Source organism: Sinohyriopsis cumingii, chromosome 6, assembly GCF_028554795.1.
Source record: "Sinohyriopsis cumingii isolate HCF-2022 chromosome 6, ASM2855479v2, whole genome shotgun sequence".
Classification (NCBI taxonomy): Eukaryota; Metazoa; Mollusca; class Bivalvia; order Unionida; family Unionidae; genus Sinohyriopsis; species Sinohyriopsis cumingii.
The window spans coordinates 117420279-117444071 of record NC_142966.1 but is presented as its reverse complement, the minus strand read 5'-3'; the positions used below and the strand labels follow the sequence as shown (position 1 = coordinate 117444071).

General features: G+C 41.0%; 1 protein-coding gene across 1 annotated transcript in view; it reads left to right on the top strand.

Annotated features, from left to right (window-relative positions):
• Positions 1-220: 220 nt before the first annotated feature.
• Positions 221-23793, top strand: part of LOC149797810 (uncharacterized) — an 85800-nt gene continuing 62227 nt past the window's right edge. The window contains exon 1 of the mRNA XM_089962798.1: positions 221-322. The gene's annotated coding sequence lies outside the window, so the exon portion shown is untranslated. The remainder of the gene's footprint in view (positions 323-23793) is intronic.

Here is a 23793-nt window from a genome sequence, read left to right as displayed (position 1 = left end):
ACTGTTTGTTAAGTACAGTTTTATTTGTCATCTTTCGTCATGGCTCCACATAACAAGGTGTTGACTCTAATATAGTTATCTTCACTGAAACAAGTACAGAAAATATTTTCCATTTTTGTTGACAGTATATGCTAGTTTAATACGCAACGCCGAATTTCTTTTTTTAAAAAAATTGCGAATGATTTCAAATTAATTTTCTCATCATCTTATGAACTGTTACTTCTTGAGGAGCCGTGGTGGTTCACTGCTTAGCGTGCCGGACTAGCTGTCAGAAGGGCGCGGGTTCAAATCCTGCCCATACCAGGATGGGTCAGCTGCCGTGGTATGTTTCTGGCCCCGGTACGATATCTGTCACTTATTGGCTTACTTTACTACACACTTATTTTTCCGGTCATCCATGAAGGTGGGTGGGTAGATAGATATAAAAGTTGATTTACATGTACCATGTTGTAGACGACTGCTTGTACGGATGTTCATTCGCTTCTAAAATGACCGATGATGTAAAAAATAATCGTTCTAAATTTGATATTCTTCTACATGTCCTCGATAAGAAAGTTATTTATTGGCCTGACAGATAATTCAGCTCAAAATTACCATTTCTTTGTGCTCAGCTAATTGCCACTAAATGGTGAGTATCACCACGATTAAGGGATATACAGTATTAAACATGAAATCCAAATGAAAATGCCTCTGTTTTCAATATGGAGGTGGGTGGGGTTGGTGGGGCTAGGGTGTGAGTCTCAAGAATGATCTAAATCGAATACCCTTTTTCTGTAGCATATATTTGATGACACTGATAATGTGTATTGGGCACGTGGTAAATGGATAAAAGACTCAGTAACTACCTCCCTAAGACTGACAGGAAAAGAAAAAACACAACGCTCTATGTATGTTTGGATACCATTACACGCAATAAATCATAAACTAGCTTTGTTCAGAAAATGTTAACACACAAAACAAATAAAAGCTGGAACAAATAGAGAACTCAAAGAAACTACTGAACAAAATTAAAACTAAAATCTATCAAGATGTACTTCTTTGACAGAGGTTCAGCTGGAACAAAATTAACTGATTTCTGGTCCAATAAGGGTACAACTAATTATACTCATAATCTAGTAATGGCGAACGATGCACTTATATCAAATTAGGAAGAAGTCTGTAACACTTGTAACGAACTGGTTGTCATTATTGCAGAGGATCCTGAAAACGAGATCAGTGGTCTTGATTTACGAACGCACACCATTATCCAGCCAGTTTATGACAACTATGTAATCCCTGAGAAAAACTACAGTACTGAGAAAGGTTCTGAAGGAAAGAGTTTATCATACAAAGTACATTTTTTTAGGAATACAACTAGTGTTGATCATATATTGTCACAAATTCTGCAGTGTTCAAACCAGTATTATAAGGCCCAATTACAAATATTGTAAATAGAAACATAGATTCCAAGTGTTCTCAAAACCGTTAAAAGTAACAGGTATATGGACATTGGAAATTTAACATTAGGCCGCTATGCAATGGGTCGATATGCGTCAAAACGAATTATCATTAGTCCGTAGATCTACCATAATGGGTCGGTTTGGGGTAAAGGGAAATGTAATTTTAAAAATGTCCATAGGTTTAATATTATGGGATGTTAATGGGTCTGGTGAAAACTATGGAGTCAATGAGAATTTAACATTACGCCTCCATTTTGACCCCATTAAACTAGACCATTAGCTAAATATGACGGAACTGTATGAGGTCTAGGAATAAAATGATGTTAAGATACACCCACTAATCAACACGCAGTATGAACGACCAGCACTCACACACCTACCGATCAACGCGACATTTGCTAGTTCATGAGCAACACTCACACATCTATTAAACAACACCCACTCATCTACTGAATACACAAGGTCGGATGTACAAGAAGGATGATAAAAATAGAATTTAAACCCACAATAAACAAAACTAACTTCCCTTTGACCCAATAACTACTCTAATATCCCCTAATAAACAAAGTAAAACCCCTACCCCTATAACTTCCGCACAATACGCTTTTAAACAAAACTAGCATCCCCAACCATCGTTATAATCCCCACAACCCTAGTAGTACAGTGTTAGGAGAGAAAAGGGTAGGAATATACACGGATAGGAACAGACGCTGGCTTCACAAACCAGGAAGTGTGTTATATATTGTCAATGCTGAATGGAGTAAGACGGTCACTAACGCTGTCTTGAAACGATTTCTTACAAACTAATCCATTTACATGCTTGAATTGTCACTTCGTGCAGTGTAATTTCTTTTCGGGATACTGATAGGAAAAGTAAATACACCTTAATAAGTCCGAACTTAAGTATTTTCCAAATTAATTCAGATTAATTGATGACACTATTTACATGTTTAGTTTTTAAAAGCTTCCGCTTGAATTTCAAACAGAACAATTGCCGCTACGTATATGAGGAAACCTGAGCAAGACGATATGTATTCTGGAATATAGATTGATTTCTTGCTTTAATAGCAAAAATGTTATGAAGATTAAAACAAAAATAAAACTTAAACTTGCAAATCCAGCTGAAATGGATATGTCCTGGTACGAATATTTCCTAAACAGTCAGTTATACATGAAAGACCAAAAGATACGAAATATGTATTCAAAGACTACACTTTTGAAAAACAGAAGAACACAAATGTTATTCCCACGATAATGTTCCCTCAGAGGCAGAATACAGAAACTTGCAAATTATCTCGCCTATAAGTTATAAGCGACCAGTTGCATGATCTTTCTTAATTTTCTCTTTAAAGATTTATGAACAAATCTGGAATATGAACGTTAGTTAGCATTAACGCCTATGCCAACATTTCTGTAAACGTGACAGCCTCAGTTGTTCGTCTTTGTCGTCCTAGATTTAACGCTATCTCTCTCACTCTCTCTAAAAGCGGGTACCCAGACAGTTTTAATACTGTACAGTCCAATGTCAATGTTGTGTGAGCATATTTGGTTTTCAATTTACTGTTCTCGTTTTACCAACCAAAATTTAATGCACGCACTGACTTTCCTTGCATTGAATTGAAAAGTGAGTAGGATATTATTTTTGTTGTGTAGTTCTATTTTCAAACGTTGAAACATATTGTAATTTATCTAGTTTAGTACTGGGGTTAATTTATTGATCAGTTTGCTATTAGAAGTTATTCACTGGACTTCATAAGTAACAAATCCACTATTTTTGTGATTCTATGTATTACATTGCATTTATTTAATTTATCTACAAAGCTTCAGAAAATGGAGGAAAAAAGAAATATCAATTAACCAGTCTCTCCCTCTCAGGTTCGAACCCCGGCCGAGCCGTGCAAAGACTTACATGATACTAGCAGCTGCCTCGCTTGGCGCTCAGCATTAAGAGGATAATGTTAGAACTGGTCTACCTGATGTCAGGATAATGTGTGTGGTTGGGATATGATGAAACATGTCTGCGGTATGATGCCCCAGTGCTAGACATCACTATAAGCTGCCACACTGTAGACATCTTAGAGAAGTGACTGGAAAAGTGTTAAAGTTACGTTAATAAATGCAAATCTCTCTCCCCCTCTCATCGTCAGAAACTATTGGAAAGGTTTAGGGTACTTACAGCCTACGTTATGTAATCCATGCTTGTTTTTCAAGACCCAAACGGTCCTTTCTAGAGCCACCTACTAATTAGTAACTGTCTGACGAAGAGTGTGATCTATCACAGACTGAAACTGAATGTAGCATTATACACGTGTAACTGACCAATCAGAACAGTCTGTGCATGAGTCATCATAGTTTCATAGTTCCACTGGTACTATCTACATGCGTGTTGCCCCTTGATAGCACTGTGTCAAGACCTCACAGTAGCCACTTGTATATATTAAAGTTATTGATAGAGCACAGCATCTTATCTTTATGTTTTAACTCAACAACACAACACTGCACAAGGGTATTCTCTGTATTCTCTTGGGTAGATGAGTTATATACATATATATATATATATATATATATATATATATATATATATATATATATATATATATATATATATATATATATATCAGAGGTGGGCAAACTTCCAGTGCAAGTGCCGCATACACAAATTTACACCTTGTCGCGGGCCGCATAGTTCATTAAGTAAAATAATTAATATTTGAAATAGCAAAAACAAAAGGTTTTCTAAAAAAACATCTAATTAATTTTCAGTTGTTAAAATGTTGTTAATATTTGAAAACTTAAACTTCAAAAGAAGCACATTTATTTGATAAACAGAGTAACATAAACAGAGTCAGTGCGAATGATGCCTTGTTTCTAGACCGCATAAAAACCCTTGGCGGGCCGCATGAAAGCCCTTGGCGGGCCGTAGTTTGCCCACCCCTGATATATATCCACTCAGGTCAAGCAGTACCTGCTACCATAGCTAGCAGTAGAAGGTACTAGCTGTTGTTGTTGACCCAGAGTAGACAGCTACACCTGGCTCCCTCTGGTAAGTCTTTTCTGTTGGATCAAGAGCTATGTGGACAGCGTAAGGCATCATATCAGGTACAGTTGGTACTGATGGCCATCCAATGCTTCCGGACAAGTCTCAAGATGTATCGATACCATCGTGCCACTGGATTGAGACAAGCCTGGGCGAGAGAATGAAGGCAATCATGCGCAGATTTCCCTCACTTAAATCCAACTCACTAGCAAGTCATGACATTACTCCCCTTCCCCACCAAATGTTTCCTTCAAGTCCTGTGGCGATTAGAGAGCTGCAAAGCAGCGGGTGTGGATACATTGGGAGTTGTAATTCTAGACCTGCACACATGCGGCTTAGGGCATGGGTCACTTTTCACTGGGTCGAAGCAGCGGTCGCACTTGGCAGCCCCCTAGGTGAATGAGCAGCCCTTTTTAGGATCACACTACTCATCGCCGTAGCAAGAGGATGGGGTAAGCAAAGGTGCCCTAAACATTGTCCCTTTCACTTTAAGCCTGATCAGCATACCGCGGCTGACGGGAATCCCACCTCAGCGGCACAAAACCTTGCAAGAAGACCAAAGTGACGTAACATACCATTGGTGCCTAGAATGCACGCACACCAATGGATAGATAGTACATAAGCAGATAGACTGGAGAGAAGAACAGCTCTAGCTGGTACAGAACTGGCCAGATTCAATATGAGGAAGGACAACGCATCAAAGAAGGAACCTGTTACACATTCATCTGGGATGGTTGTAATAAAGAAGAGCAACAAGAAGCTAATGTTGGGTTTACCATCAAATCATAGCTGGCCAGTACGCTTACAAACCTTCAAAGGATGTGAATGACACACTAATGCAAATGGACTTCCACTGTCAGGAAAAAGACACGCAACTATCATCGGTGTATATGCACATACCATGACCAACCCAGATGAGATCAAGGAAAACGTTATGAGGATCAGGAGCATCAAAGTATGACATACTCTTATCCTTGAGACTGCAATACTGGAGCTGGAACAGATCACAAGACATGGTCGGGTGTCACTGGCAAATATGATGCTGGCAAATGCAACAAAAAACGAACTCCTCCTGCTGAGGAAATGCCCTGAACACGGCCTTCAAATCACCAACACAGTGTTCCGCCTACCAAATAGCAACAAGAGGTCTTGGATGCACCCACGTTCCGAGCACCAGTATCTTATTAACAACATCATCGTCAGGACAAGAAACAGGCAGGATGTCCGAGTAACGAAGGGCATGAGAAGTGCAGAATACTGAACTGACCACGGGCGCATCATGTCCAAGCACAATATCCGGATTCAGCCTATCATATTACCACGTGGCAAAACAAGTGTCCAATAGGCGCAATTTTGACAATTGATGCGAAAGAATTTGAAACATGCATTTGTTGGAATACTGCACAGCCAAATGGATACAGTCGAAATACACTCGGAGAATATCGAGGAAAACTGATCATTCAGAGACTCTGCGTACTCAATAGCATCCAGAAACCTTGGTCTCCACCAACATTTAAACATCACGGTTGGTTTGATGAGAACGAAGCTTCAATACAGAGACTTAAGAATAAGAAACATCGGCTGCAAAAGGCATGCTTAGAAATTAGCACCTCGTCATCTATGAAGCCAGCCTTCAACAAAGTCAAGAGGACTGTCCAATGCAAACCCAAATAGTTGCAAGACAAACGGCTGAGCAGTAAGACACATGAAATCTAGTCCTACGCATACAGGAATAACATGACTAACTTTTATGTTGCTTTGACGACATTTTACGGGTCACGGTCATTAGGAACATCTCTAGTACTGAGTGGTGACAGTGACACGCTACTCTCTGACAAAGAAAAGACACTTCAAAGATGGGCAGAACACTTCAACAGCATAGTCCTTAAACAATCATGCCACGAGGTAATAGATCGACCTGCAAGAGTGGAAATCAGCATAGGTTTGCTCTCTAATGCTGACTCAAACTGTGATAGTAATTGACCTGCAGTCAAATGGCAAAGCACATGAGGCAGACGCTACACCAGCGGAAGTTTACAAAGCTCGAGTCTCGGACGTGATACATGGCATATAAACTTACCGAACTCTTCCAGTCAATATGGACTCATTGAACTATACCCCAGAGGTACAGGGGTGCATCCATCGCCCACTTGTACAAGCAGAAAGGCACCATACAGTTCTGTGACAACCATCTGGGCATCTTCTTGCAGCCAGAATGCTTCTCAGAATTCTGCTGAATCGTCTTGCGCATCGCATCGTGATTATAGTACTGTAATTAACATTATATACCGGACTAGTGACAAGCTGTTCAATCTGAGGAGACTACAGGCGAAGACAAGGTTACATGACGTGACTGTGATCTCCTATTTGATGACACCTGTTCCCTGAATGCCAAATATGGGTCTGACATGCAACCCACTACTGATATTATTTTCACGCTTAAACCACTCAAAAAGTGACTTAAAAAACATTTAGAACTTATTACATTGATACGTTCAACTTTAAAGAGTTTCATCATAAGTCCCTGCAGAAAAAGCAGCCGTCTTCTCTATACATTTATTAGCTTCTGTGTTATAAGAATTGAAACGAAAGATCAAGGTCGTTTGCGACTATTCATTACTCACGACAGTTCTAAATCTCCTGATTACATCGAGTTTAGTACACCTGCGGAATTAACTTCCTCAAAAATCTTCCATAAATTTGATTACGTCTAGCAACTAAATGACGAATTTATCTTTGCCGATGGAAAAACCACTCTTCATATGACACATGTTTCGCCTCCTTTCGTAAGCGACGGTCAAAGCAAAGTTTATCAGTGGATCAACGATCACGTATAGCAATTAAATGATCGACGTTACCGATGGAAAAAATCACTCTTCAAACCACTCTTCATATGACACACATATTTCCTCCTTCAGTGAGCGGCGTACTCAGCAAAGTTTAACAAGCGGATTAGTCTCCCAGTATCAAACGAAGTGTCGTCCAAATTAACAATCATCAAGATCAGATGTGTTTAGCCAGGGCCATCATGGTGGCTCGAACTCATGTAGAGAAAAATATATACCAGAATTGAAATGATTCTGGAAAAGCATTAGACAATGGACAGAGACAATCAACGGAGACAAGTAGAAATCCTTCTGGAACACGCAGACCTGTCGAAAGAGACTGTGCACGGATTTTCTGAATGCAAACGGTTCATGACGTTTGGAACACGTTGTGCTCCCTCATGTGTCTGAAGTTCATGACTACGACCTGACCCCTTGTATGAATCTTCAACGATTGACAAGAGTGTAGATTAGTACCTGAGAATAAACTAGCCATTATGCTTTCTCGTTCTTATCATTATACAGCCGTCGATATTCAGCCAAAGCTTTGCGATAGTTACATTACTTAAGTGAAACTGAAAACAAGTAGATATAACATGCTAGAAACAGTGGAGAAAAGAGGATTTGATCTTTTTCTGTGGATGCTTATATTTGAGAAAATCCAGTTCATGAACGAATTTCAGATATTTATTGCACGGATGCCCCACCTGTTTTCCTTATTGAGACCTGAAGATTCCTTTCTCAGAGTCTACCATGGGACATAACTTACCTAATTTGTCAAACGTTGGATCGAACGCAAAATCACACTTGCTCAGTCGTCTTCGACAACGTATCGTTGGGTGTTCCAAAGGGTAGCAATTTGATTACAAGTTATTACTAAAGAAATGAAAAGAAATTCAGTTTCGTTTGTAGTATGAATTCCTAGCGAAAACGACAGGATGGTGTCTGACTTTAGTCAAACACATCTTGTCATCACTCGATGACATGTTATTAGAAAATAAAGAATAAATGACCATTTGCTTTTGCACGAAAAGGACATCATTGCAATGCCAGAATTATTTATATTACTTAAATTTATTTAACAAAGTTAAGTGCATCGCAATATTCAGTCTCAATGCTCATCGTATCGTGATGTTCAAAAGTCTAAGAAAAATATCAATTTCAAGTGATGGCTAAGCAGTTTAGAACACCTTGGCTGAAGTATGCTAACGACGATACCACTCAATTGCCACATACTTATTTACTCTTTTTTTTTTCGTCTGTCTAAAAATTATATAAAAACACCATCCACATCTTTCTTCTTTGACAGATTTCAATCTCATCCAACTTCTAAAATGATTCGCGCACTGTATGCCATCGGTCTCAAGGGAATCTAAGGATGGTTTTCTATGATTGCACATTAGTTACTACAAGGCATCATTCACATTCGTCATGAAGAAAAATATTTTCTATATAGTAGCTTGGACACAACTAGCTGACCCAAGAATCGTTACTCAAACCCAAAGAAATCATCTTGAAACCAGGTGGACGTGGATATCTAGACGGTGTCATTATTCGATCACGCTTACGAGGGTATCATCATTGCCTTGCTAACGAAACAATTCGTCCTAAATCCAAAAGAAAAACAAAAGGGAGTGTGTTGCCATGAGTTCATATTTTACATTTCCTATTGTTATGTATATTTAATTTGCTTTCTTAGTTTTATTTTGTTACATGCTAGTGTAAGGGAACATTCTGTGCTGGACTTGACCTTGTCCAAAACTGAGTTTTATTTTATGCATTGTAGACAACTAATGCATAGCTAAATTATTCTCGATATGCATGGGTTTCAAATCAATATTATTATTAATAGAAGCAAATGTTTATCTCAGTCCACATTTTGGAATTTCCTAAGTGAACTATGCATAATCCAGGTTATTGTTTTGTAAACATCAGGATCATTTTAAAAGGTCATTTTCCATTAGGTATTTTTTTAAAATAGAAAATGCGAATTGTGACCTGAGGTCAAGTTGAAACTGGGATGATTTTATAAGTTGTTTTAAGATCTAGTACCTTGAAATTGTATATTGTGTAGTGTCCAGTTGGACTGGATCTTATTTCTTCAAATGACTGAATCAAAGAGATTAATTTCTCGAGAAATACAAAAGTGCTCTGATAAAATTCCTAAATAGAGACAGTAGCAGCAGAGGGGGCGAATCGGACATTTTGTCCAATCGTTATTTGGCTTAATTATTACTTTCTGCACTCAACGATCTAGTGTCGTCAGCGCCTGGTAAAAAAAAAACGACGACGTCGTTGGGGGATCGTCGCGTCGTCATTTGGTTTAATTAACACCTTCTGCGCGCCGATCCCCAGTGTCGTCAGCGTCCGGTAAGCACATCGACGACCGCGTCGATGTCATTGCCCCCTCTGCTGCTAAGAGGTTATTTACAATGAAAATTATTTACAACTAACCGAATATTTGGTCAAGTCCGATACGATATCGTGTCCGAGGATCATGTAAATTTATCGTTATGAATCCATGTGGGGTCGACTGAGCATGACTAAAAAAGTTTCGAAAAACATTAAAGTCCATGTCACCGCCGCACCATGTCTGCCAAATATTTCGTAGCGTGTGTGTATCAACGCCGTTGAATACAGCAAGAATATTGCAGTTATCTCTGATTACTTTTGGAATCTGAGTGTATCGTTGAGTGACATATATCACGTCAGTGTTTTTATGCCTGCCTCTGGAAAATATCCTAGCTGGGTTCTTTTGATTGTCTAACATAACATCATCGTACACGACTAGATTGTTAACGTCGCCATCAATATCATCAATACCCGGTGCATCATTGATATCCGTAATAAACTCAATAACATTCTTTTTAGCGATCGCTGATGCATTCTCGTTGAAATCTTTCAACACCTCGTAGCATCGTTGATCATCTACGCTAGGAGCAACCAAATACAACTTATCCCACTTCATCCATCTCATTATTAAATTGAGTAACAATTGCGTCTTGCCGGATCCAGATGGTCCGATGATAATCATCCGGATCGAGTTTGGTAACGCTGCAACATGCTTAACTGGTTCTCTTGTTTTAGTCGCCGAAAAATCAATTATATTCATATCTCTATACATAAATTATGGATCTATATTGTGTGAAGTGTAGAGTGCGTACTGGCACAAATGATATGACAACCGTTACGACAAGAAATAACAGATCGGCGCTTACTGGTAAGTGTGTACAATGCGGTACAAAGAAATTTAGATTTATTTCTATTAGACCCGGAGATGTTTTAAAAAAAAGCGAGGAGGTGACATCGCAGCCAAATTGGCAAAACTCCCCGGAACACCGTGGGCAAAGTATCCAGGAGAAAAACACCTCCCAGGATATAACTACTGTGGCCCCGGAACACGATTAGATATTAGACTCGATGATCAAAATCAGCCCAAACCCGGTGAGTATCCAATAAACGCTATCGATAAGGCGTGTCATGCTCATGATGTTGCTTACAAAAGTAGCGATCTGCAACAGCGTCATATCGCGGATGTAAAATTAATTCACGCGCTAAATGCTATTCCTGATAAATCCGTCAAAGAAAAATTGGCCTCATGGTTGGTAAAATCGGCTATGAAAGGTAAATTAATGATTGGCACTGGTAATTAATAACAATCATCCAAGAAAAACGATGGATTCCATCTATTATTCTCCGAGAGGATACTGGAAGGGGAAGGCCGCAATTGGTAAGCTTGCAAGCGCTGCAAAGGTAACAAAGACCACTGCGGCTAATTGGTTATCCAAACAGGCTATATGGCAAATCTATCTACCACCGCCTAAACAAATCAACTTCTCGCGCTTTGATGTCAGCGTACCTAATGAAGTTCATCAGGCTGATATACTATTTCTGCCGCATGACAACGGTTACAAATACGCGCTAACCGTAGTTGATGTTGCGAGTCGATACAAACAAGCGGAACCGTTGAAAACAAAGTCAGCAACTGAAGTAGCCGATGCGTTTGAGCGGATTTATCGAAGAGGTCCTCTGCGCTGGCCAAATCTATTACAAGTTGATCCTGGTAGTGAATTTCGCGGCGCTGTTTTATCAACGCTGAAACATCATAGCGTCGCGATACGACGAGGTCATACTGCGCTACATCGTGATCAGGCAATTGTTGAACGATTCAATCGGACTCTCGCTGAACGGTTATTTGGATATCAATACGCGAAGGAATTCATCCAAGAAAAACGATCTCGTGAATGGGTTAAAAGGTTGCCAGGTGTAATTGCAGCGTTAAATAACGAGATTACCCGAGTAATCAACATGAAGCCCAGCGACGCGATTAAATACGAGTATATACCCGGAAAATTAAAAATAAATAGCGTTTCTAAGCCGATTCTTGGCGATGTCACTGTTAGATATCTATATGAACCAGGAGAGCTTGAAGGCGGTAAAAAAAGGGCTACCGATCCTATTTGGAGTGTTACCACACATAACATATCAACGATAACACGATCAACTGGTAGACCACCGATCTATAGACTGGATTCAACTGCTCCTCAGCGCGGATTTACACGCGAGCAACTACAAGTGATACCTAACGATACTCAATTACCCCCGCGTGGTCTTAACTAGCGCCGTTGCGTCTATTACACTCAAGACAGGTCAACCTCACATTGTTTTTGACATGACCGAGACTGTTATCGATCCTATCCACGGTAAATTGGCGAGTGTCTTTATCCGAATAACGCCAACTCATTATACAATTGCAACTCGCGCAGTGATTATTCTGTTGTTGTCGTAGCGAGATTATTAATTCGGCATCAATATCAAAACGCCGCTGTTTTTTTTTATCCTGTTGGCGGTAACCCGAGAGTTTTCTATCAATGACGCTTGCATCGATGGTGACTTTGTCGCCGGCTTCGTCGGTGGCTTCGTCAATAACAATTCTTCGAAGCTGATTTATCCTTCGTACTCTGGACACTGCAAGATAGACTAGATTCGACCATTCGATGCGATTATCAACTATCCAAACAATTGTGTCCGTGATGGTTAGTCCCTGCGAGGAATGTATTGTTGTTGCGTATCCTAGCGTCCACGGGGATTTATCAGCACGTAGCGCGTCCTCGACGACGCTGATATCAACGAGCACGATATCATTCAGCACGAGAATTTGTTTTTCTGTCCGACCTGGAATTTCAACTTCAATGTTCTGCCGCCGTGTGTCCGCGGGTCTATAACATAACGGCACTGGACGCGTTGGAAACTTTTCCTTATGCAACGTAAACAACTTCCGCTGAAGTGTGTCTCTGACTATCTTTCTACTCGCTACAATCAAATCGTTTGGTCTCCATGTTTCCCAGAATTCATTTAACGGCGTTTCCGGAATCACCTCGCGAATTATTTCACATTGAATTCTATCCGGCTGTAATCTGATTAATTTCTTAACCTCGCGCAGTTGTTCATCAAGTGCTCGGTAATCAGTATCGGTTTCTTCATAATAGTCCACAAAACCCCTTAACCAATCATGTGGACCCTCGCCGACAAATGGTGGTGGTTGGCCATGGTCCCCACACATGATTACCGCTGTATTCGCGCGCAGCAACCACTCAAGAAACATTTGTAAAGTATCTAACGAAACAGTACATATCTCATCCCAGATGATAATGTCGGGAATAAATTTTTCACCCATTCGATCAGGAGTCCACTCACCGCCGCTGTATCGAAAAAAGCTGTGATAAGTAACGGCGTCAACATTTCGTTGTTTTATCTCTCGCGCTAGTCTATGGGTCGGTGTAAGCACGATTATACTTGCCCGCGTTCGAAATAATTCAATTGCCCGAGTCGTCTTTCCTGACCCGCCACAGCCGCTTAAATAAACCGTCTTGTGTCTACAAATTGGATCAGAACACGATGGTGCATTAGACCATTCTGACAATTTATCACCGCGTAAGTAGTTGTTCTCAACGGTGACATCTGCTGACGGGGAATAATCGCGTCGTATTTCATTTTTAATTCTCCATGTACCCCAACTCTCGTCCGGACTAGTAAACTCGGCTACGTTTCCTTTATACGCTACGTCAACATAAAACGAATCAACGGCTACTCTAACCGCGGTATCGGGAAATCTATTTATCATCGAGAATAAATTGATAGCGGCATATCCCAGCATAGACGCCCTCAAATGTGGATACGCCGGGCTGTCTCCATCGCTGTAGGTAACAACTGTACCCAACCTCGTTCCATTGGACAGGAAAGCTGTTTTGCAGTTCACGTATCTATTTTTTGCCACTGTGTCCTTGATTACGAAATCATATTCTGCGTCATCTATAATCAGCCGTGAGCAATATCGTTTGTAGTCGTGGTTTTTTCCACCTTGTGTGAACTTACCAATTATTCTTCTACCGAGATCTTTTGCCTCGCGGTTTCGTTGGTTAAATATCCTCCTGGACCATTCGATGATATATTCCTCGTCGGCATCAATGTTTTTTCTGGACTCGTCAATTATGCTATCTAGACGCTCCGGTTCTGGTAACCAGACTTCAGTCTGTGCCCGGTATGATATAATCGCGTCACTGACAATCAACGAAACTAGCATGCTACAATCAATCATATACCGTAGCAGCGCTATTGGCAGCCATCTCTTTTCAGCCATGTGTCTACCGATCCAAATATAGCAACAGCGATGGAGTCCTGCCGCGAATTCAAATGATACTATGCGAGCGAATCCGGTTAAATCAAAATCAGGCAGTGGTCCATTAATAGCAACACGAATCATTTCATGACTGGGGTGTCCAAATCGTCTAAAGTACTCAGCGGCGGATCCATACCCGAGAAAACTCGCTGGATAACAGGCAACCATATCAACCGAGATCATAGCGTCGCGGTTGTATTCAGTGTTCCATAGTCCACCGTGATAGTATTCCAAACAACTGGATTGTACATCCGGTAGAAATTCTCTGCGCGTTGGTCTCCACGCATTTTTCCTTGCTGCAACATGAGCTACAACCGATGGAATCGTAAAACAATTTGTTAGCAGTTGTTCATCATGCTCCTCAAATTCTATGGCGGTTTTTTTCATCCTGTTGTGAAATGCTTCAGTGCGATATAATTCACCGTTTGGTCTTACAAACTGATCAAAGGTATCCGCATCGTTTTCAGCGCTGCGAAGTAACCACATTGATACAGGGTCGTTTTTACACAAGTAGGCAATAGCATCAAATAGTTTCCTCTCCGCGAGAAAACCGTCCTTGGAGAATTGTTCTCCCAGGAATTCTTCGGGGATATACTTTACTGTTCTATCCCGTGGAAATATTGTGATCGCGGGCGTCCATGCGTGTTCGTTATGATCAATAATTTTGATTGGGGCTCCCTTCGATTTATACTTCGATTCGTATAATACTTCACCGGTTATCGTTGTAACGGTTATTGGAAATCTCAGCGATGTTTCTAATCTCGCTATGTCGCTGATGGTTGCTCCACGCTCTTTTACGGTTAGTTCCCACTGGTTGATTTTGCTACGTCGTAAATCAGTCAATTTGTTTCCTCGACATGCATTTGTAAAATGCTCTATTATTCGTTCTGCTACACAATTTATCCCAGTTGACTGTTTCATCGGTTTCAGTTTTCCGATATCAGGTTTCTTATTTAACGGGTATATTCCATAAACAACTGCTGTTTCAGGATACGCTCGTTCATAGTATGGTTTGTCAATTCCGGTTAACAACCCCGGCTTGGAGTCGCGGCTGACAGTAACTGTTTTCTTGTCGCTGAGAACTGGTTCAAATTTATCACGCATGATCCAATCGCCTGATTCCACCCGGACAATGAATTTTACTCTGAAGAAATACCTTTTACCGTCAAGTTGTGATATTATCATTGCTGCGCGGTTGTCGTTCATGGTAGCATCAACAATGCCATCAATTCGAAATGTTGACCAACTGTGAGATGCGCCATCACGCTTGAATTCATTGATACAATCGCGTATTTTACTCAACAGGGTTTTATCGTTTATTAACGCTTTTGGTGTGTCCTTGAGGACTCTATCGAGATTAAACCTAATATTTTTCCGGGGCTTAATTGCTGCCAATCTCTCGAACTCATCCATATAATTAAAACAAGTATTTAAATGAAAGAATATAGTATAATGAATCACTGCAAATGGTTGATGATTGGGTCGACAACCCCGTGCAATAAATCATGTAGAGGTGAATTCTGCGGGTATCATTTACAAAGCGTTCGTAATGGTTCTCTTGGCCCCCTCCCGTGCTTGGTTTGCCACGTCGGTGTAAGAGGAAAATCACAGTTGTGTATCAATTGTGGCGGAAAGCGATACAGGGAACTAAAACGCTATTATGACAAGCGAATTAAAAACGCCGTCATTAACCCCACCGCCGACTTCGTCATCAAAACCCCCCAAGACTACGTTGAAAGATTCATAATTAAACCAAATAATAAATTAGACAAGTAGTATTATTATACAAATGGACCAAGAATTTCAGCCGCATCCCCTGCTCGTCAATTACGAGGCATCTCGCGACGGTATTGTTAGAAATCGTAGACTGAAGAAGCCGGTTGGATGGAAAAACAATCACGGGTATTTAATGTTTACTGCTGGAGGGAAAAAATATCTCTGTCACAGAATCATCTATGAATGTTTCCACGGATTGATCAAAGATACTCTCGTTATTGATCACATTAATTCTAATTATCAAAATAATAGACTGTGTAATCTGCAAGCCATCTCTCAGAGTGAAAATAGTAAAAAAGGCCAAACTGGTAAATACTCAAAGAAAGCAAAACCCGTAAAGTCATTTGATACAACAACTCACGAGGAAAAAATATTTCAGTCGATGAATGAGGCAGGAAAATATTTTGACATTTGTATCGCCTCAATACAATTTGTTGCAGAACGAATATATCAAACAGCGATCTCAAAAAAGACGGGTCATAGAATTCGATTTTCATATATAACATCAAAGGGAGATAACTCGTTTTGTGATAGCGTCGCATGACAAGAGTTACGTCCCTTGAAGTCTAATTAATGTTGCGTCCCTTGAAGTCCAATTAATGTTGCGATTAATTAATCATTTTACGATGAAAACTAATGAAATACACGCTATTATCTAACAGCTGTATTCTTTTTTTTAATGTTTTATTTGAGTATTTGGTTTCATTTAAATGCCGTGAAACACCATTAATAAGTATTTAAGGATTCAAACGATTCAAGGGAATTCAAATTAACACACACCTTGTGACTGACGCCGCTGTATTAGTCACTTTATATACAAGATGACTCGTTATAAGCCTGGGGCTTTCGAAAGCCAATTCAACTAATCAAAACTAACCCACGCTCTTGACCCGGGCGTGTGGTTGTCTTTTGTTCACAATCATGCAACCGGGTTAATTTAATTGGGTTGCTTTTGATTGGTTGAATTGGCCGTAGAGTTCCGCCCCGCCGTTTTATGTTTGTGCTGTCTTGTACCGTCCCATCATCCATCAATCATTTCATTGTAAATATATTCATCCTTAATTAAGTACATGTAGTGATGTCCCCCAAGCATATCTTCTGGGCGGTCTACGATGACGTTTGTCACCCTAGGCCTCCCTCCCGGAGATGTATGCTTTGGGGTTCCAAGATGTGAATGTCCTTAATTAAGTATATGTATATGCCTGTAATCTGCCACAACACTCGAGTGGAGATCTACGGCATTGTACTGTCCATGTATGCCTGCAATCTGCCACAACACTCGAGTGGAGATCTACGGCACTGTACTGTCCATACAAAAAACGGGGTCAAAAATGGCCCCAATAATTTTATTAAAATTTTTGATATTAGAAATAAGATGTTTTATAAGAATAATGAATATCGAAGACATCAATAATATATTAACTGAGATTTCAAAATTAAAAAATCAAGGAATTGAATTATCTGATGGTCTCGACAGTGAAAAAATATTATCCGATTATGAGATTATTAACGAACAGTCGAAACGGGGGCGTTTTACCCTGGCCCGCGAGTATTTTTTTATAAAACGATTACAACATACGATTAATGAGAACCTGTACCACAATGACGCAAATGCATTCATTGGACTATTTACTGCCGTTGAAATAATACGAAAAAAACTCGGACGTGTTTATGAACGACGCCGGGAGATTTCTAGTAAGATCAAAAACATTAGAAGGATTATAGACGAAAACTCCGTGGAGCTCCCAATGGTACACTCGGCGGAAAATTAGAAAATTGCGGATCAATTTACAATAATGGTAGGTGAATCACTTACTACTCGGCTAGCCAGAGAGCGGCTAGCAGCGCTTAAAAAGTTTATACCGTTACGAGACAGAGTGAGAGAGAAACTTCAAACGCGACAACAAATGCAAACCGATTTTACTGTTGGAAGCGAACAGTTATTTGCCCCGGTAACTAAAGCGACTAAGGATGTTACGGCGGCAACTGTACCCGTTCTTGGTGCGCTTGAAAAGATAGCGGCAGAGACAAAACAAACAAAAAGGTCTTTAGAAACACTCCCTGCAAAAATAGCGGCTGCTACAACACGGAGGCCACCACCACTCGCTATAACCGAACCACAAGAACCTTATGTTACAATGGTCGACGAAGAAGAACCAGGCGCCACCGCAAGAGAACCAGAAGAAGAAATACCCGAAGAAACACCAGAAGAAGAAATACCGGAAGAAAAAGAGGGGAATATACCCCGTATTGTACTCAAGAAGAGCACAATAGATCAAATTAGAGGCTTCAGCAACAGGGAAGAATTAATTAATTTTACTGCCAACAATTTTGCTAAGAACATACGAGATAAGAAGCATATCAATAGCGGTTACGAGAAAAATATAAAGTCGTTAAAAGACTGGGCAAGAATAGTGTATTTAGCAAGTAAACATAAAGATGCATTACCACATCGTAGTAAATCCGATTACGACGCATTCCACAAGGAAGTTAAGAGTATAACACCAAAAAAAGGAAAAGGATACCCTGTTGGTAAAGAATCCTACGGCGTTACCTGCCCTAATAGTGTTCTCAGTGATATATCACGGCTGGAAGTACTAATCGGAGGAAAACGAGCCGGAAATAACTCTCCGGAAATAATCAATGAGGCCGCTGATATTTGCAAGCGTTTATTTGCAGGCGGTATTATGGACATTAATGCATATCGAACGCTCATAGACGAGCTCGTGGATGATTAATTGGAAAACTGGTGTTTTTAATAAGGATGATCATACACTACAACCATGATAAACCAGTACTCGTCTACGTGGTAAACTCGCGATTGCCTGTTTACCGCGCGTACTATGGAGATGGTCTCGGTAGCACCATTGCGGGGTTATTTACAAGAATGGCTCCAAAAGTAGCGCCGTTAGCCAAACAATTAGGAATGAAGGCTATTGATGTTATTCGTGATAAGGGTATTAGTGCTATTGGAGATGTTGCCGGAAAGGCGCTTTCTGCCGCGCGAGACAAACTAATGTCGTTGGTGAAATCCAGGAGAAAAAAACAGAAACCACCGGTGATGCCATCAACGACAGTGATGCCTGCAAATGTCAGTAAAGTAATAAATAACGCCGTGGAAGAAAAATTAGAGTCGTTGGCGACGACTCAGTCGTTGGCGACGACTCCGTCGTTGGCGACTTCGCCATCCGCCGATGCGGCAACCAACGCGCTCATGAACGCGATAGCGGGGAGTGGTTTAAATTCAAAGAATTTACGACGAAAAAATCGCAATTGAAAACATCAACATGATAAATAATAGAATGTTTGCGCGTACCGCTGATCCCGCGTTTGATATGGATGCCCCAGTGCGCAGGGATGATTCTGTCCGTGATTATCAATATTATTCTTATTATGCAGCGCAACCCGACCTACGATCGCGAATTGAACTTCAGGTCCAAGATACCAGTAAATACTTTCTGCCGTGTGAAGCGTTTATCGAAATTGAGGGAGAACTCGTGACAAATGCCGCCGATAATACACCATACGCAGATGACCATCGTGTTCGAGTTGGCTTCGTCAACAACGGTATCATGGCGTTATTTGAGAGCGCCAGATATCTTATTGACGGGCGAGAAATTGAATCAATAGAACGCGAGGTTGATGTTGCAACGACGATAATTGGGTTGGCGAGATACTCGGATGATTATACAAGATCGGCGGGCCCATCTATGATGTTTGCGAAGGACACCACCAATAACGCTGACCATATTCAGTACATCAACGTGCTGGCGGAAAGAGATACCGCAACTGACCCACAGGCTGAAGCAGCCAATCCAGACCGCAGAGCAAGACCAGGTGCTAATTTTAATATTATAAAAAGCACCAACAATGATTACAATCTAGGATTCGCAGCACGAGTAGGAATGTTGCAAGGACCACGCCGACAGTTTTCATGCGCGATTCCACTCCATCACATATTTGGATTCTGCAGAAATGTCAGAAAAGTTGTCTATGGGGCTAAGCATACAATCGCGCTGACGCGAAGGGGCGATGATAACAATGCAATATGGCGTGCTGCTGGCGTCGCTGCCGGTAAAGTCATTTTAACTAAAATGGCATTGTGGATGCCGGTGCTGACTCCATCAGTTACCACGGAAGCACGATTGTTAGCATTTATGGAACAGGGAGGGAAATCGTTGTTGAGTTGGCTAGCGGTAACAACTGATGCTAAAGAGGATAACGTCGCCGATACGTTTACATGGCACCTGGCATCAAAACAGGGTGTTTCAGCCCCGCGTCATATATTCATAGCGCTACAGAATAGGGAACGATTGGGCAGTCAAGAACGCAGCCATATGATATTTGATCAATTAGGAGTCAGGGATGTTTCGCTGAGAATAAACGGACAACAGGAACCATCCGAGGATATACAGCTTAATTACGGCGACAACCATATCGCACGTGTGTACCATCGATTGCTGTCGTATATGGGTCGTGATCAAAACGTCGACACTGGTTTGCAAATATCACAACTTGATTTTAAAAACCTGTATCCGATTTATTATTTTTCACTGGAACATCTTGATTTAACGAGACAATCCGTCGTTGATATACACTTCCGAGCTCGTATAGCCCCGGGTGGTGTTAATTATAGAGCGGTTGCTGTCATTCTCAGCGATAAATCAATGCTGCTAGAAGGTGTTGGTGGACGAATGAGAATCGTTGATGCGCCAGTGGAAAACATGTAATTGAAAGCACAAAACGCGTTTACAATAAATGTCGTATAGTGTCGTCAGTGTAGAGTTGACTGATGGTCAAGTCAAGAAATTACGATCAAAGTCGGCTAAACAATGCGGAACCACAATAACGCTGAAGCCGTCGCAGATGGCGGGTGGTAATCATAAGATATCGTTGACGGCGCGTCAAATAAAACATTTCAATGATGCGATGAAGAATAAAAAGGGTGTTCAAATAGATTTTTCGGCCGCAGCAATTAAAAACATGGAAAAGACCGGTGGGATATTTCCGCTGTTAGCTGCGATTCCGGCATTAATTGCCGCGGCCGCACCAGCAGTGGCTAAGGCGGCGGCGTTAGGAGCCGTTGGTACCGCGGCGGGGATGGCATTGAAGAAGGCAACCGGGAAAGGCTACAAAAAAAAACGACCCGTAGCCGGAAAGGGTCTAAGACTACCGGGAACCCCGTATTCATGGTATTCGGGAAAGGGTCTAAGACTACCGGGAACCGTTTATTAACGCAGGAGTCAATGACTCCTGAGTCAATGACTCCCATGTCTAATTTTGATTTAATAGACGCCGCAAACGCGTTAGCGATAAAAAACTTCAGAGGTGTTTTTATGAGGGATCAATTACCGGCGGCCCCAAGGAATACTGAAACCGGTATAATTAACCTCGATGGGTCCTCCGGAGCGGGAACTCATTGGGTTGCATACGCGATTGATCCGCGTGCGATCGTCTATTTTGATTCATACGGGTTAGCCCCGCCGAAAGAGTTTATGCGGTATATCCGGGCGTGTTCAGCCCGGGTTTTTTATTCCACGCTGCCAACACAGCAGTTAAGTGACCCACCGATATGCGGCCGTGAGGTATTGAACGTACTCGCGGCGATTTCATCATCGCGAAAACCACCTCATGTGGTTGTAAACGAATACACTAGTGGGGTCGTAGAGGCCCGGCGGGTTAATTAGAAACGTCGTTTTTTTCTACAATAACGATGATTGATATTTGGGGACGACCGGTTTCGGCGCTGAAAGAATCCACGGAAACGGCCGCCGCCGACATAAAAAAACTAATTGAGGATGAAATCGCTGATATGTTAAATTTAATCAGTGTTGACCCAGGCGAAATAGTTGTATTTCAAGACCGCCAGGGTAAATTGAAATCCGGTAATGTGTCACTGAATGATGTTTTAACACGACAGCGTGATGCCGCCGAGGACACTATCGCGTTATATACCGGCGACGGACGACTCAAACCGGGTGAACATATATCGGCGGTAACATTAGTCAAAGACGGTTTTATAAGGTTGGATAGATCGGTGACCGAACTTGACGCGCAGGTGAAAAAATCTGTCACCGAGGTGAAAAAATCTATCACCGATATACAACTCACTACCGCTAGTTTTTTCGGGACCCCGGCGGTAACCGAACCAAATCTTGCAGCAATAATGGGTGCTATTTTGGATTTTGCAACGCTGTCGGGCCAATTTGTCTCGTTACGGAAAAATGTTAACAGGATCGATGACAACTTTGATAAATTCTTTGGTAAAAAAAATACCAGACCGGATGAGATTACAACAACTATAAATGATATCACTGCGTATGGACAGGAAATAAAAACAATCAAACTTGATGTTGCAGAGAACAGAAATGGTGTAGTAGTACATGAGCGGGAAATAGAAATAATCGGCGCTAATGTTGCAAGGGTCATAAATAATGTAGACTCGCATGGACGGAAAATAGAAACAATCAAAACTGATGTTACAACGATCATAAATAATATGGACACGCATACACAAGAAATAGGAATAATCAAAACTGATATTGAAGCGAACAAAAAGAGTGTAGACGCGCATACACAGGAAATAGGAACAATCAAAACTGATGTTGAAGCGAACAAAAAGGGTGTGGACGCGCATACACAGGAAATAGGAACAATCAAAACCGATATTGAAGCGAACAAAAAAAATGTAGACACGTATTGGCGGGGAATAGGATTAATCAAAACTGATGTTGCAGCGAACAAAAAAGGTATAGACGTGCATACATATGAAATAGGAACAATCAAACTTGATGTTGCAGCGAACAAAAAAAGTATGACCGAGAATACACGGGAAATAGAAACAATCAAAACTAATGTTGCAACGAACAAGAATAATATAGACGCGAATTTGCGGAGAATAGAAATAATCAAAACTGATGTTGAAGCGATTAAAGACGGACTACCGAGAATAACAGAGCAACTCGAAACTAATATTGAAGCGAACAAAAAAAATGTAGACGCGTATGGAGGGGAAATAAAAACAATCAAAACTGATGTTGAAGCGATTAAGGACAGACTACCTAGAATGACAGAGCAACTCGAAAAAATGAAAACACCTCATGGGATCATCGGCAGTGGCGTATACACGGTTCAATACGGATCATTCGATTGGACTCCTACGCGTAATGCAATAGATGTCACCGCAATTGTTAAGGGTATTTATCGATTGACATTGATTTCGGCGATGCAGTTCAGTATATCATCGCCGAGTTCATCCGGGTTTAACAATACAATATCAACAATCATCGACAAGGATACAATCGAACGGTTTATAATTAAAGCCGTTGATAGAAATCTAGCCGGGGCAAACATTACATGGTATGTGGAATTTGTAGCGAATCTAAGTAATTAAAAACACTAGTTCTTTTAAAATAAAAATGACCACCAAGGAAATTGAATCAGAGGTATCACCGACGTCACATCAATATCGATTCGATACCGCAAAAGAATTCTCCGCGAACTTGAAAACGCTTTCCGAACAATACCGTGCAAAAATAAAAAAATACCGCCGAAAAATAACCGCCATCGACGCGGTCGTGTACTCGGTGTCGGGTATAGTAGCTGGCGCCGGTGTTATTTTATCCACGGTGACCACGATAACCCCGATCGCTGTTCCAATCGCTGTCTCCGCGATGACAACAGTTGCTGGAGTCGCCAACGCAATCACTAGGAAGATATCATCGTGTTTTCAGAAAAAACTCAACGAGTATACAGTAAAACATCAAATAGTATCCGACGCATACTCGAAATTATCCGGGTTGATCTCGTTATCGATTGATAATTTGTTCGTATCCGATGTTGAATTCTCCACGATGGTCCAGTTATATAGCTCCGCGATGTCAAAAATCGAGGATTTTCAACTGGAAGCCGAAACCACCTGGTTGTTAAAATTAGACACTAAAAACAACGAATAATAATAATGTCGCTGAACCCCGAAGGGTTTCAATTACTTCAGCGGATCGCGGAGAACACCACTCCGGTACAAACAAATATGAT